General features: G+C 30.8%; 1 long non-coding RNA gene across 2 annotated transcripts in view; it reads left to right on the plus strand.

Moving 5' to 3' along the window:
- Positions 1-16,043: 16,043 nt before the first annotated feature.
- LOC136796361 (uncharacterized) overlaps positions 16,044-16,573 on the plus strand; it is an 8,955-nt gene continuing 8,425 nt past the window's right edge. For both annotated transcript variants that reach the window (XR_010844064.1, XR_010844063.1), the window contains exon 1: positions 16,044-16,081. This is a non-coding gene — a long non-coding RNA (uncharacterized lncRNA). The remainder of the gene's footprint in view (positions 16,082-16,573) is intronic.

The raw sequence follows: 16,573 nt of genomic DNA on the forward strand, positions 1-16,573 counted from the left end.
TCTCACCGAAAAACGATATAATTACTCAAACCAAGTTATACCGCTGTTACTATGGTACTTGATCAAAATTTGAAGAACAAATGAAGTAATTAAAAACTAAAAAATAACATTTCTAGCTTATAGTTGTTCAATGTATTAGAGTAGAGTCATAAGTAACTTCGGGTTTTTTTATCGGACATTTATTTTGATCTTATTAAATAACAAAATTATATTAATTTATTATGTACTCACTACTATTATCTATAACCTTCTTCCATCTTTCTGGCAGTTTATCAATTCCTCCCTTGTAAAATGTGGTTGGTTTGGACTGAAAGATTTCGACAGCCTGCCTGAATTGAAAGTTTTTCCATTCAAAAACCCTTTATTTCTGTGGTTAAAAAAACAGTTTAACGTAACGTGTATCACACAAAACAGTTGACAAAAGACTAAATGAAGCCTCGTCTATATAGTGAAAACAAAAACTCGTGGCGGGTAGATACGAAAAATAGATTCTACTTAGCTGCATCGAAAGTTACTCATAATTCCACCTAATAATTTTACTTTGCTTAGTCTTCGAATCCTTTAACCTTCGAATAATAAACTGGTTTCCATGGAAACCACGCGAGAAGAATATAAGTTTGTTCCAACACGTGGTTTTACTTTACTTAATTTAGAGGAGCTTAGATTAAGAAAACAACTTCAAACTACGAAAATTGTGGTAAAACATTAAAGTACACGTTGAAGTATTCACTGTTTTTTTAATTTTCGAAAAAAAGAAACCTGAAGACCAGAGAAGACGAAAATTATGTACAAATAATATTTATTTCTCTGTAACTATAAAAGTTCGTATTTTAGGGTTTATCGAGATGAGAACAGCAAATATAAATAGTTAAAGAAAAGATAAGATTGTGCTGTCTCAGCATTTCCCGATCGAGTAAGATTTATCTATTGTTCCTTTAGTTATTGATAAAACTCTTTAATATTGTATATTTATCTATTGTACATCATTGATAATAATGAGAACTGTTTATTTTTTTCAAATAAACAATATTTAAGGTACTATAGAGGAAGATTTTTTGAAAATTCGGCATTTAAGCCCTGTTAGTACAATTCAATGAGGATAAAACCAATCTGACATTAAAGACCACCTAATTACTCATTGATTCCCCAAGTTTAATCAAAATCGGTTGAGCGGTTTTGGATAAAATCGAAAAAAGGTGAAAAATCGATTCTATAAAGTGGCACTTCCAGTTGGTCCATTTTGGCGAAAAAATTGCTGTCACGCACCAGATATATACCCACCTTAAATATGTAATGTCAGGGGACCTCAAAAGAGATGTTTCGTCGAAAACTCGAATTCGAAAATTTTCATTATCGTAATATTTTCCCTTACAGTATATTAAATTAATAGATAAGTGAAAGTAAAAAGGCTATTATTTCCAAAACTGCTTATAAACGCTATTTAATGAAAACAATATTCCAAAAATATTTAGGAAAAGGATAAAGTTCACGTAATACTTCCCAGACGTCTGGTATTTCTGGAAGTTCGAGATATCCCGGTGAAAATTATTGGGAAATTTTAGAAATTTGAACGTTCATATAATGCATTTCACTTAATTCTTTCAGGCAAATGCCCAACTAATTGCTAAACAGGCCCCTCGGAGGATTGTAAGGAATGGAAGAGGATGCAAGATTAGAAACTAGGGGGTTTGAGTAGTTACAGAGTTCATAATGGAAGGAGTGATATCTGGTTCGGGCTAGATCGGTTACATAGGGAACATTAAGGTCTTTATGTATGATTTTATTTGTGACAAAGTAAGGAGCATTGAGGATTTTACGAAGGATTTTGGATTGTAAGGATTGAATACGAGAGGAATTCGAAGGTTTAGTGGAGCCCCAAAGCTCAACTCCATATGTCCAGATTGGCCTTATTACAGTCATGTAGATCAGTCTTTTGTAATATGTTGGAAGTTTAGACCGTTTGTCTAGTAAGTGCTGTAATAGTCGAAATCGACGTGCAGTTTCCTGTCTTTTCAGTCTGGTGTCAGGATTCAAGGTAAATCGTTTGTCCAAATGTAGTCCAAGGTAGCGGATCTGTTCGTCAGGGGTAAGAGTAACATCATTAAATGAAACTGTAGGGCAGTCAGTAGGTTTACGATGAAGGGTAAAGGTGATTTGATGGGATTTGTTTGAATTTATCTTAATCCTCCAATTACTACACCAATCTTCGAGGGCTGTAATTTGGGGGAATTTATAATTAAGTATGAAAAATATTTTTTAAAAATTGTCGCAACGATTTTATAGCAATTTTGTAAAACATAAATAAATAAAATATAATAAATAAACATAAAACTAATAAATAAAATATAAATGAAGCACATTAAACCATTGGGAGGGACAGAACAGTGTGTGCGTCACTTGACTGTACGATCCAGAACTAGTTGTTAAACCAGTTTTCATTTAAGGCCAAGGATGTCCGCTCACCAGTCACTTAGTGTTCATTCAACTCTTGTCTCATAATGCTTCCATTAACTAATTAATTGATATAAAATAGTTATAACTACTCTTTTCTTTAAAAAAAAAAAAAAGTATTGAACGCTTGATATCATCGATCATTCCTGAACACAAAGTACAAGAGCTCAAGAGGAGAAAAAAGCATTTATGTCACTCCAATTTCAGATTACTTTAATGTAAATTATGTATAATTACTAGTCAAAACTGATAAGTCTGCCAGTTATAGGTAGGGTGAATAAAAAATAGCGGCTGTTTAAAAACGTTAAGAAAAATTAGTTTTTAATTCTGATCTCTAATTCTGATTTTTCTAAATAAATATTTCAAATTTCAGGAATTATAAAAGCTGCTATGATGCGGTGCGCGTATCACAAACGTTTTTCTTTCTCTTTCCTATACATGGACTATATAGAATGGGAAAATATTGCGATTCTGAAAAATTTCAAATTCGAGTTTTCGACGGAAATATATTTTCAGGTTCCCCGAGTCCGAACTACTAAGTCTATGTGTGAACAGCCTAGCTTTAAAACGAACGTCGTAGGAATTTGAAATTACATATTTAAGGAGGTATATTCCTGGGAAGTAATAGCAACTGATTCGATAGTCTACCGAACTTTGTAGAATCGATTTTTCAATTTTTTTTCTTCTATTTTCTGCAAGACCAACGGTTTAGTAAGGAAGTAATTTGGTCAGAATCATGCTCGATCACCAGATTTTTACCCAATTAAGGATACCTACTTTATGTAGCTGGTTGGACGCCGGAGGGACTCAATGGCTACAGGTAACAGATAATAATTATCTTTCACAACCGGATTCGAACCCGCCTCCTTTGGAGTTAGTAGTTCATTGCATTGGTAATGAGCTACCCATTCCCACAGTGCTTTATTATTTATTAGAACTATTTGCTTGAAAACAAAATTATTAAATTAATATATATATATTTTTTACTTCTAGGAGGTCACCTGCCCCCCTGCTGTTAGTACAAGAGCCGGGAAGAAAAAAAGGCAGTTACCTCACTCTAATTTTTGATCACTTTAATGAAAACTATGTATAATTACTAGTCAAAACTGATGATGAGTCTGCCAGTTATAGGTAGGGTGAATAAAAAATGGCGGCTGTTTAAAAACGTTAAGAAAAATTAATTTTTAATTCGGATCTCTATATCTTTAAAACTACCAACAACACTAGAAAACCTAAGAGGACATCATTTGAAGTAGAGTAAATTTTCTGAAATCTAAACCCTGATTGAGCAAATTATGTTCAATAGTTCCTGAGATATAGCTTCTTAAATTTCAACATTTCATAGAAAATCCACTAAAAAATCAGTAAGCAGTGATTTTATATTGAGAAAACTATATTTCAGATACAATTCGACTTACAAATGTCTATTAACACTCGAATTAAAGCTAATTTAATATACTATAAAGTTGTTTAATACGTTTATCTTCGTAGGAGTAGTGTTTTTCATGATATTCAACAAAATAAATTCACAAAATGTTGATTTCTAGTTGTTCGGACAAAAATTTGATTTATGAAAAAAATATCTCAGGAACTATAAGGCGTACAGATGTCTGCCAGACTCAAATTAAAGCTAGCTAAGTGTACTGTAAAATAGTTTATTACGTTTATCTTCATAGCATTAGCAGCTTTTATGATATCTTCAAAAATGTTATCCGAACAACATTAAATTAACTTTTTGTGAATTTATTTTGGAAAATATCATAAAAACTACCCGCCGCTTTACATACGTCTCAGAATTGTTAGCCGCGATTGTATTGTGGCACTATCACTGCCGTGATAGTTGATGGTACAAGTAATGTTAGTGCACCAACCTTAACTATCACATGTACACGCCTTGACAATGAACTATCGTACAGTTTCAGTTATTACAGCAGAAGTCGCAGCCACTACCAGGGTGTAACTGTTTAATAGTTACTGTCTTGACAGTAATATCGCGCTGGGTCTGGCTTGGTAGTTGATAGTACAAGTTATGTCTGTGGACTAACAGTCGCGTTTACTGTCACGTTTAACTGTCACATTGACAGTGAACTGTCATAACATAACATTACCAAACGTGTGACGATAGAAGGGAAAACGTTGTTCTTTCATAATTTCTCAAAAACTTATAATTGTATCAGCCCAAAAATAATCCGCCACAGACCCCCAAATAATCAAAAGTGTTTAAGGATTAAATAAAAAAACTAGCTGAAGGTCCAGTGCGACACACATATAAAGTTTACCATTTTACCGGAAATGCCCAATTCCCACCAATTACCCGTTAAGGTACCGAAAATCGGGTAAAAATACCCGTGTGGGCACACAGGATAATTATTCTCAAAATCCTACAACCAGCGAGCGAAATATTAATATGTATATCAAAGTATGACCAACAGAGTTTAAAAACCACTTATCTGAAATAAGATTTTCAAATTTTAATTTTTTCTAAGATCTATTGTTAATTAGGTAATCCTTTCAGTTTATTATTATTTTTTTAAAACCCCTTTCCTGGTCAGGGAAGAAGGATAGGGGTTATGTACAGGTTACCACCCTAACCATGGCGGGGATCAAGTTTTCATTTCGTGAGACTACCTCAGAGATAAAAGTGTAATCCCCAGGCCGGATTTAAACCGGCGCCGCTGCAGTCACGAGCCAGGACGTAATTAATCAATCAAAATTTATTAAATATTAGCTAAATGTATAGGTTTAATTTAAGTACGTCTCTTCAGTGTTTCTTTAAGTAAATGTCCCTTCTGTGTCCCTTTAAGTATGTCCTTTAAATGTTCCTTTAATGCATATACCTTTGGAGTTCCTTTAAGCACATGTCACAATAGGGTTCCCTTAATATTATACATGTCCCTTAAGGGTTCCTTTATATACATGTCCCTTAAGGGTTCCTTTAAGTAAATGTCTCTTAGGAGAACCTTTAAGCAAAAAAGAAAAATGTGTATTAAAATAATTAAAATTTCTGTAATAATATTTGGTTTCGATAAATAAATTATAAAGAATATGATAAACTCGAAAGTGCTAAGAAAATTCCCCTTCGTTATCTCGTGCCCTTGACCTTGAACTCTCATAATGTGCAACGAAATTAGCTGGCTAAATCAGAGTTTCCAACGCCAAGTTTTTGAATATTCTTGTTTTTGGCACCATTCATTGGGAAAAAAAGAGAGAACCAAACATCTCATAAATAGAAATAGTTTTTTAAATTTACTTTGCTCATTTGTAAAACATCGAGGGGAAAGTAATCTAATTTTCGTTCAGCTTTAGAGTTCTGCCTAACCGTTTTATCCACCAGTTTATACAGTTCAATATGGAGAAAGATACTACTGTATTTTAACTTATTAATTTCTCACTAGAAGATGTTTCAATTTGACCTGATAGATTCGTGAATGAACCTATTGTATTCTAGTAGGTGACTCATAACTGAACTAAAATGCTCCACGTTCATGAATGCACTTCATGTCAGCAGTGCTCATGTTTATCTACAAGAAGAAATTACCTTTACCAATTCTTTCTATAAAAATTTGCATATCATCACATTAATTAATTGATAACTAGGTATAATTACTAGTCAAAATTGATGAGTCTTCCAAGTATAGGTAGGGGGAATAAAAATGGCGACTGTTTCAAAACGTTAAAAATAATTAATTCTTTATTCGGAGCTATATATCTTTACAACTACCAACAACAATAGGAAATCTAAGAGTGCATCATTTAAATTAGAGTAAATTTGCTAAAATGTAAGCCCTAATAGAGATTTACGTTCAATAATTCTCGAGAAATAGCTTTTTGAAAAGCAACATTTCATAAAAATGTTGTATGGAACGTACTGAAATATAAGTAGTTAGTTAATTTATATTGAGAAATCTATATCTCAGGAACTATGTGACGTACATATGTATATTAGCACTCAAATTAAAGCTAGTTTAATGAGCTATAGACTATTTCGAAGGAGTAGTAGTTTTCATAAAATTTGCTAAAATAAAGCGATTTATAGTTCTTCGAACAAATTTTCATTAGCCAAATTTATATTCATATGTGACTATCATAAAAACTACTACCCCTACGAAGATAAGTGTCATAAACTACTTTATAGTAAGTTAAATTTAGTTTATTTTGAGTGTTGGCAGATATATGTGCGTCTTATGGGTCTAGGGATATATTTTTTCAAAAACCCAACATTCTATACAAACAACTAGAAATTAACATTTTGTGAGTTTATTTTGTCAAATATTAAAACTACTACTTCTACAAAGATAAACGTTATAAACTGTTTTATAGTAAATTTAACTAGCTTTAATTTGAGCTCTGGCAGACATCTGTAAGTCCTATGGTTTCTGAAATAAAGTTTTTCATAAGTCAAACTCATTGTCTGAACAACTATAAATCAATTTATTTTAGCAAATATCATGAAAACTACGATTCCTACGAAGGTAAAGGTCATATACTACTTTATAGTACATTAAACTGGTTTTAATGTGGTTGCTAATAGACATCTGAACGTCACATAATTCCTGAGATATAGATTTCTGATATTTATGTACATTTTTATGAAATGTTCCTTTTTAAAAAGCTATATCTCGAGAACTATTGGACGTAAATAGCCCTATTAGGACTAATATTTCAGCAAATTTACTCTTCCATAAATAATGATCTTTTAGATTTTCTAGTGTTTGTAGTTTTTAAGATATACAGCTCCGAATGAAAAATTATAATTTTTTTAAGGTTTTGAAACAGCCACCATTTTTTATTACCCCTACCTATACCTAGCAAACTCATCAGTTTTGACGTGTAATTATACATAGTTTTCATTAAAGTGATCAAAAATTAGGGTGAGGTAACTGCCTTTTTTTCTTCCCGGCTCTTGTAGTAACAGGAGGGGGACAGGTGACCTCCTAGAAGTAAAATATATATATATATTAATTTAATAATTTTTCTTTCAAGCAAATAGTTGCAATAAATAATAAAGCACTGTGGGAATGGGTAGCTCATTACCAATGCAATCAACTACTAACTCCAAAGGACGCGGGTACGAATCGGATTGTGGCAGATAATGATTATCTGTTACCTGTAGCCATCGAGTCAACCCTGTGGGTTAGGGAGCCCTCCTGCGTCCAACCAGCCTCATAAAGTAGGTATCCTTAATTGGGTCAAAATCTGGTGATTAAACATGATTCTGACCAAATTACTTCCTTACACAACCGTTGATCTTGCAGAAAAAGAAAAAAAATTGAAAAATCGATACTACAAAGTTCGGTCGACTTTATCGAATCAGTTGCTCTCACATCACAGGAATATACCCCCTTAAATATATAATTTCAAATTCCTACGACTGTTCGTTTTAATGCTAGGCTGTTCACTAATTATAAACTATTTGTTCTTTTTTTGACCGCAACCCTGACCATCTTCTTATATTTAAATCTTTACGGTCAACTATATATACATACATAGACTTAATAGTTCCGACTCGTCGTCGAACCTGAAAACATATTTTCGTCGAAAACTCGAATTTGAAATTTTATTCCTTTTATTACTATTCCATGTATAGGAAAGAGAAAGAAAAACGTTTGTGATACGCGCACCGCATTTCAGCAGCTTTTCTAATTCCTTAAATTTGAAATATTTATTTAGAAAAATTATTTTAGAATAAGCACATCTTAGAAGGTAACCTAATTCTACGACCTTCAGTGTTTGAGAAAGTAAAGTTGAAAATATTTTAATAGAATTCAGTACGCAATTTATAAAACATGAAGTAAAAATCTACATTTTATCATTAAAATAATTTTTTCCTCCGTGATTTTCTATTTTACCTTACAAATGTGTTTTTTTAAAAAGAAGAAATGGGAATTTACGACAGAGGACAACGTTATTCAAAACACCTTGTCATTGAAATGTCTTACGTCATAAATTGGTGATAGTTATCAAAATCACGTTTCACCTTGATGTAACAGTTACTGAATGCTTGTGCATTTCATAACAATAGTATTACGATTGACAAATCGATTCTGTATAATTGTTTTATTATTTTTCATTTAAAATCAAATATTTTATTATTGGAACTCGGGTTAGTGCTGTTTTCAGATTAATATAAAAGAATAATTGTTACGTATTTTTTATTTGTTTTGTTTTTTTGAACATGATTGAGTCACTAAATAGATTGATATGATCTGTAAATATTCTAATCGGCAAGAATAGATAGTCAGTAGCAACTATAGCTATTTTATTTCAAAAGAGTTTCAATTATGAATTAATTTTTATTTTCATAAAATAAAAATTAGTAGTGTGAATGTTTGATTGTTATAGTCATGATTGTTCTGTCGCACTAGTTCTGGCATGATAGTTGATAGCACAAGTAATGTTAGTGCACCTTAACTATCACATGTATACGCATTTACAATGAACTATCGTACAGTTTCAGTTATTACAGCAAAAGTCGCAGCCACTACTATGGTGTTTCTGTTTGATAATTACAGTCATGACAGTGATGTCGCGCTGAGTCAGGCTTGGTAGTTGATAGTACAAGTAATGTCAGTGGACTAACAGAAGCGTTTACTGCCACGTTCAACTATCATATTGACACTGAACTGTCGTAACATATTAACCTTACCAAATGTATGACGATAGGTGGGAAAACGTTGTTCTTTTATAATTACTCAAAATCTTAATATTGTATCAGCCCTAGAACCCAAAAATAATCCACCTCGAGTCCCAAAAACAAATCTTTCACAGACTCTAAAAACAAATTTACCATAGAACTTGAAATTATATCAGGTCCGTTTAACTGTCATATGTATACTCATGGATATTCAACAGTCTCAACATATTAACATTACCAAATGTAATGACGATTTGCGGGATAACATCATTCCTCTGTATTGTTTATTATTTGAGATCTTGAGATTAATTTTATTCAAAGTTTTTATTCACATCGTCAACAGTTATGGTGTTGGACAGTAAGTCCAAGTTAAAATTTTTTTCAGCCCCAGGCTCCAAAAAATGATTCAATCCCTACCCCAAATATAAATCCAATCCGGGCCCCCCTAAGCTAATCCACCAAGTCCCAAAAATTATATTCATCCCACGCCTCAAAGATAAAACAATCCTGGACCCCAGGATATAGTGTTAAGGGCGAGAGTGGTGGACAAAAAAAAAAAAATGTTTTTACTATTCTTACTGTTTTATTAGTTACGGTTAGATAAGATAAAACGTTCTTACTGTAGTGAGAACTAACAACATAAGTACATACACAACGCTTAGCAACGTTCCACTTGCTCTTACAGACGAGCTTGTGATACAATCGACATATTCACAGTTTGCCACAGAGCTACATGTATACAAAAAAAAATTAATTTTTACATCACACTTTAACAAAAAGAAATATGTCATGGGCCCCAAATGGTCTAGGTGCGCTCAGGTCTTAAAATTCAATATCTAAGGAAATATAATAACTTGTTAGTAATAGAAAAAGTCTCTAAGGATAACCTAAGAAAAACTAGTCGAAGAGGGGGGACACTGTACTAGCTACACCTATAGCTAAATCCATTTTACCCGAAATCCCCAATCCCCGAGAATCACTAGCCAATCGGCAATATTGGATATTTTTAAACATATTAGGCCAAATTTGAATTTGAAATAGATATTTTGATTAGGCACAATTCTTTGGTCACCCGACATAGTTCTTCAGAAATCGTAATTACTACATTACTACGAATTTTTCTTTTTTCATGGCTTTGTTTAATATTACAAAATATATATTTTTTAAAACAAAATATTTACATGTATTTATACTTCATACTTGAATATGCAAATTAAAAATTGATCAATGCATTTTTTTTTCTCAGTGGGGACATTAGTCTCTCTATGACAAAATTTAATGACCTAATTAGAAATCGCATGTTCGTCACAAATAAATCTTAAATGTTTTTAATCAATTCAATATAAAATAAATTTATGGCGCAAAATTAAAAAAAAAATTGTACATAAATTATAATTCTGAAGAATTTTAAATAAATATGAAGTAAACGATAATATTTATTTATCATTTATTTTATTTTTTTAGGGAAGGCTTTAGGGACTTACTCTCACTCTAAGTCCCTAAAGCTATCAACAGCCCTGAAGAAGCTCTACAAAGTGGGTGAAACGTCGGAAAATAAATAGTTGCTAACTATTTTTGTTCTTTTTTTATCGCAACCCTGACCATCTTTTTTGTTATTTGAAATTATACGGCCAATTATTTATAATTTATATATATATAATATGATACAACTGTTTTGGTCTTCAACCACTGTTTCATTTTTAATAAATTTACAAAAACGTTATAAAACTATAAAATCACAATATATATTTTGGTTAGAAAAAATATAAAAACAATTTAAGTGCCTGCAACAGTTTTTGCAATGCCCATAACTGTATGACAGCTCTTTAGGCGAATTACGTGACAGAGGTTAACGTTTACCACTTGCTGCAAATCGAATACTTGTACAAATACTTGGTAAATAAAGGAAACAACAAACTCAGTATCTACACCCTACAAATGAATATTTGTGCTCTCCGTGTTTTAATTAATTAAAGATTTTTAAAAGTTGGGACCTTCAGATTAAAAAATTTACTCATATTTAAGATTGCATATTTTAAAATTCTATTTATTCAGTGTAAATACATTGTTTCAAACCTTGTTAATCAACTTTAACAGTAATTTTTTTAATTTAAAATAGCACATAAAGACATGATATGTCTAGGTAATTAAATAAAAAAGTATCTGATAAACATTTTAAGGCGAAAAGTGAATTTATAGGTTATGTAGTTCTATTTATAGTAATTTTTATCACCTACTACCTACATATCTGATATTAGTGGTATTCATTATCTTTAGTTTAAAATGTTAAAGCGTGTTAAATGGAAAAACTCATGTTAGATGGAGAAATATTTCTTTCTTTTAGCATCTTAAAACGATATAACATGGTTAAAAGTCTGTTAATAGGTCTGCTAAATGGAAAATGACGTCACGAAACAGACCAACCGAGCTCGTCATAATTTTTGTTTGTTATGTCAGTTTACTTGCTCGCAGTTTTTTTTTTTTTTTTTTATTTGTGTTAGTACTGTTTTGGATCTTTTTTATAACCAATAAAACAATAGATGACAATAATAATGTAATGACAGTTGTCAATTAGCTCATCTTGATTCTTTTACTCACAAGTTAGAAGATCAACAAGACGATCAATGATCAAACTTTATCACAACTTCCACTTAATTTAGGCATGTTGTAATAAATGACTTAAATCAAATCTTAAAAGTAAACAATAACCTATAGTTTTGGAAAGAAAGGTTATAAAACAAGTTTCTCAGAAAATCCGCTAGGAGCTCTTATGCATTTAACATGACTTTAAATAGGGCTGCTCACAATACTTATAACATTTTTCATTTAACACATCATGAATATCCCTATTTGCGTTTCTTTCCATTTTATCTATCTTTATTTTGTTTCTTTTATAATGAAAATTGAGTAAATCGAACGCAATCGCCGAAAAAAAAAATTAAACGAACAAAATAAGCGTGTCGTTACCGACATTCATTGCTTCTTTTGTTTACCAAGCATTTGTACAAGTCTTGAATTTGCGGCAAGTGGTAAAAGTGCAAAATAGGATTTTCATTAAAAGCAGAGAGTGATATTCTCATGTATGACCAAAAATTACTAATATTAGGTTCCAACGATTTCCTTTACCCTTGCTTCCACATTTGATAAGCATTGCTAACGATGTTCTAGCCACACTACTTGTAACAATACCAAAATTGGAGCATATCTGGCAGGACAATGGTCGCTGCGGTACAACCGTATCGATACTCTTTTCGATGTAATACTAGGGGTATTCATGATATTGTGTTAAATGTTATAAGTATAGTATTATAGGGGTATTCATGATCTATGTTAAAGCGTGTTAAATGGAAAAACTCGTGTTAAATCGAAAAAAATTGGCTTCTTTTGCCGTGGTAAAACGAAATAACATTTAACATGGCTGAGAGTCTGTTACTTGGTCAGTTAAATCGAGAATGACGTCACACAATAGACCAGTTGAGATCGCCGCCATATTAGTTGTTGTGACTTTCAATACAGTTGTCAATTAGCTCATCTTCATTCTCTTCTTCACAAGTTTGAAGATCAATAAGACACTCATAAGCTAAACTTTCACACAAATTCCACTTTTCACTCACTCTAGGCATGTTTTAATTAATTACTTAAATCAAAACTGAAGTAAACAAGAACATGAGGGTCTGGAAGGAAGGTTATAAACATAAAGGCTTATACAACAAGTTGCTGAGAAAATCCGCTAGGGGCTCTTATGCATTTAACGTTTAACATGACTTCAAATAGGGCTGCTCACAATCCTATAGTTATAACATTTAACATGGTAAAACATATAACATTTAACACAACATCATGAATACCCCTTGTGAGCAGCCTTATTTGAAGTCATGTTAAATGGTAAATGCATAAGAGCTCCTAGCGGATTTTCTGAGCAACTAGTTTAGTAACCTTTCCGTCCAAAACGTCATGTTATTGTTTACTTCTAAGTTTTGATTAAAGTAATTAACTACAACATGCCTAAAATAAGTGAAAAGTAGAAGTGTAAAAGTTTGGCTTCTAATTGTATTTTTTAAAAAGTCTAAAACACATGACAAAAGGAAAAAATAACAAAAACACAAACTACAAGTAAGTAACCTAACACGGCAACAAATAAAATGATGACAAGCTCAGCTGGTCTGTTTCGTGACGACGTTCTCCATTTAACATAAGTGTTTCCATTTACTCTTGAACATGTTAAACTAAAGATCATGAATACCGAAGTATTGAAGTCTGCTATTTGGTTGCGGGATCTACACTTTTGCCACTTGCCGCAAATCCAAGATGTGTATAAATGCTTCATAAATAAAGGAAGCAACAAACTCGGTATCTACACACTTGTTTTGTTCTTTTGAGTTTTTTCGGCTATTACATTCAATTTACTCTATTTTCAATATAAAAAGGAAGAAAATAAACATAATGAAAATGAAATAAAAAGGAAAAATATCAGCAATATAGGTTGCAGATGAAAAAAATCATATAAATAGTACTACGTAACCTATAAATTCAATTTTCGTTCTAGAATTTTGACAGAAACGTTTAAGTTTAATTTCCTAAACATATAAAGTCTTTATCATCATACATTTGAGCTATGTTAAATAAAAAATAATCTATAAATAAAGTTAATGAACAAGCTTTAAAAGTATTTACACCGAATTGACTGAATTTTAAAATATACAATCTTTTACAAGAATCAATTATTTAATATTAAAAGTTGGGAAAATTCTTTAAATAAATAAAATACAGAGAACGCACACATTTATCTGTTGGCAGTTCTAATACAATACTAACTGAATACAAACATATAGACGTGTACAGCACAACCGCACTTTGATTTGTGCCCAAAAACCGACACACAACGGGTCGGCCACAAATTCAGGCCAACTTGTACCAGCCAATCCAAATAACCCATCCAGGCGCATGTGCGAATTTGCTATTGTTTGACAAACGTGTAGAAGCACCTTATTGAAAATTTGTCTGAACATCCCAAGTAAATATTTACCTTATATATTTGGGCTCTATTTACCACTTAGTTACATACAGACAATCCTGAGACTTTAGAGCTCATGTATATTTCTTGATAAAAGCTCAGATACGAAATTTTTCATGATCATTATATTTCTCCTTATTATACCATATATTCCATACACAGGTAAATGGAAGTAAAAGATATAAAGTCAAAAGATAAATATATTATCAATAGATTTAGATTACTAGAATAAATCTCAACCTTGAACCTTGATTATATCATTGTATCAAGTGTTTATTTTTCAATTGAACAGCTCTTTATTTTACCAAGTCATGTTCCTGCATAGTTCAACAATGGTAATAAAAAATCACTATTTTATGACAGAAAAATATGAAAACTGATATTTTAGAATATTTATTCCTTTCTGTTTTCTTTTCTTGTTTTTCAAAAAGTATTAAAATAAAAATATTGCATTTCTTTCTATTTTTTGTTAATATCATCCATTATTTTTTTACTTATAATTGAGTTGGAAAGAAGCATAGTGATTATTTTGGGAATATGAATTTTATTACTATCCTCATTTTGACAGGGTTAATTGTTTTACTTAAGAAAGTAACAAGCAGGTAACATGTAAACTAATACTAAACAAACAAGTCCAAAACAAAACTTAATTGTAACACATTACCCTTACTACAACCTTCCTTAATTTCCTTATATCCTCTAAGCATAATTTCCAATGTTTCCACTATACTTTACTTACTAATGATACACAATAATATAGCATGTAAATATATAATAAATATACTAAACATAATAAAACAATAGATAAAAGTTTCGATTGCTACTAACTCAATGGAAGGGTAATTTTATATTTATTTTTCTTATTTTTTTATTTTCCATTAAATAGCATCTATCATACTTTTATTGCTAGATTGTTCTTCTCAAAGTATTAAAAAAAGCTGGGAAAATTATATGTTTTGTGTTGCTGAGTGTGGCACACCAATGGTAGCAAAAAGCTCCAAAAGGCATGGAAAGGACATATGAAAAGTTTATGTTTTGACTGGAAGTTGTTAACTTCAGTTTAAAATAATCATTGGTTTTTTTATATTTTTCTTTTTTTTTTTCTATTAAACAACATGCCTTAAACATTTATTGCTAGATTGTTTTTCTTCAAAGTATGATGATGATATAATGAAATAAGGAATTATAAACTAGGCTTTATTAAACTGAATTAAACACATAGTTCATGTAAGTGAATGACTATGATAATCTTAGTTTTAACAAACATATGTTTTAATAACAACTGATGTATAAATATCAGTGGTATATGAATGTTTTAATTGTATATAGATATTACTGTATCAGATGATCTTTAAGTTATTCAAATTATATCAAAATATTTATTAAGTAGCAAGCACAAGTTTTAATTTATAATCCCTTAATTGGTCAATATTTCCGAAAATGTGAATGCAAATAACTTAAGACCAGAAATTGGGGACACCTTGGTCCAATAAAACTGTCCTCATTTGTGGCCTTACCCCTCCAGAAGATTTATTTTTTGTCTAATTGTTAGTAATGCTCAACATCCTTTCAATAAAATAGTAAAATAGGTTAAACATAATTTCAACTCAATTAAAAAATATATTTATCTTAAAATAATTGTTAGTTTTCTGTAATTTTTATCTTTTCTTCTATTATTTTCTGTTAAACAATATGTCTCAAATTTGTATTACCTTTGAAACATTTATTAAAAATGAGAATAAGAGTCTTAAATCAAAAAATTAGTTAAATCGACCAACATTGAAAAAGTGGCTAAAATTTGAAAACAGACATTTAAGCGAGAAGTATTGATCAATGTCACAGTCTCTTTAGAGAAGATTATAACAAAAAATAATCTTCCCGGGCCACTCATTTAAACCCTGTTTTAGCAACAGTATTATCTTACTTTTAAAAATGGCATTAGGAAACTTAAATTAAAAAATTAATTAAGCAGCATTGAAACGGTGGGTAAAATTTTTAAAGGACAAAATATTCTCTTTTCTAATTTAAATAGGAATAATTTTGAGTCACAAAATATATCAAGTGGATTTTGAAACTATTCTCTGTATTATATTTCTTAACAATAAATAAGTGTATAACTTTTTTAGGTTTTCAGTATTTTTTTTCCATTAAATATGAACCTGACCATGACCACATTTCTTTTATGGGCACTGCCTAACAGCTTATAGTGAAAAGATTTATAAATAGCTATGTGTAGTATCTTATCTCCCATTGATTGGAATCCCAAATTTAGCTTTTGTTATAAATTCAGGCAGATAAGATGTTTTGTGACAGATCAACCATATTTAAATTTCTTAATATTTTATGAATAAATTATAATATATTTGTATTCAAATAATTATCCCTTAAATTTTCTGTATGAAGTTATGTATTTTTGACTATTTATATGTTCTTTCCCTTAATAAGAAATTAAGGTGTAGAATTTCAATACCAAC

This window comes from Halyomorpha halys, unplaced genomic scaffold (genome assembly GCF_000696795.3).
Source record: "Halyomorpha halys isolate HHAL.00 unplaced genomic scaffold, Hhal_1.1 Scaffold11.1, whole genome shotgun sequence".
In the NCBI taxonomy this organism is placed as follows: domain Eukaryota; kingdom Metazoa; phylum Arthropoda; class Insecta; order Hemiptera; family Pentatomidae; genus Halyomorpha; species Halyomorpha halys.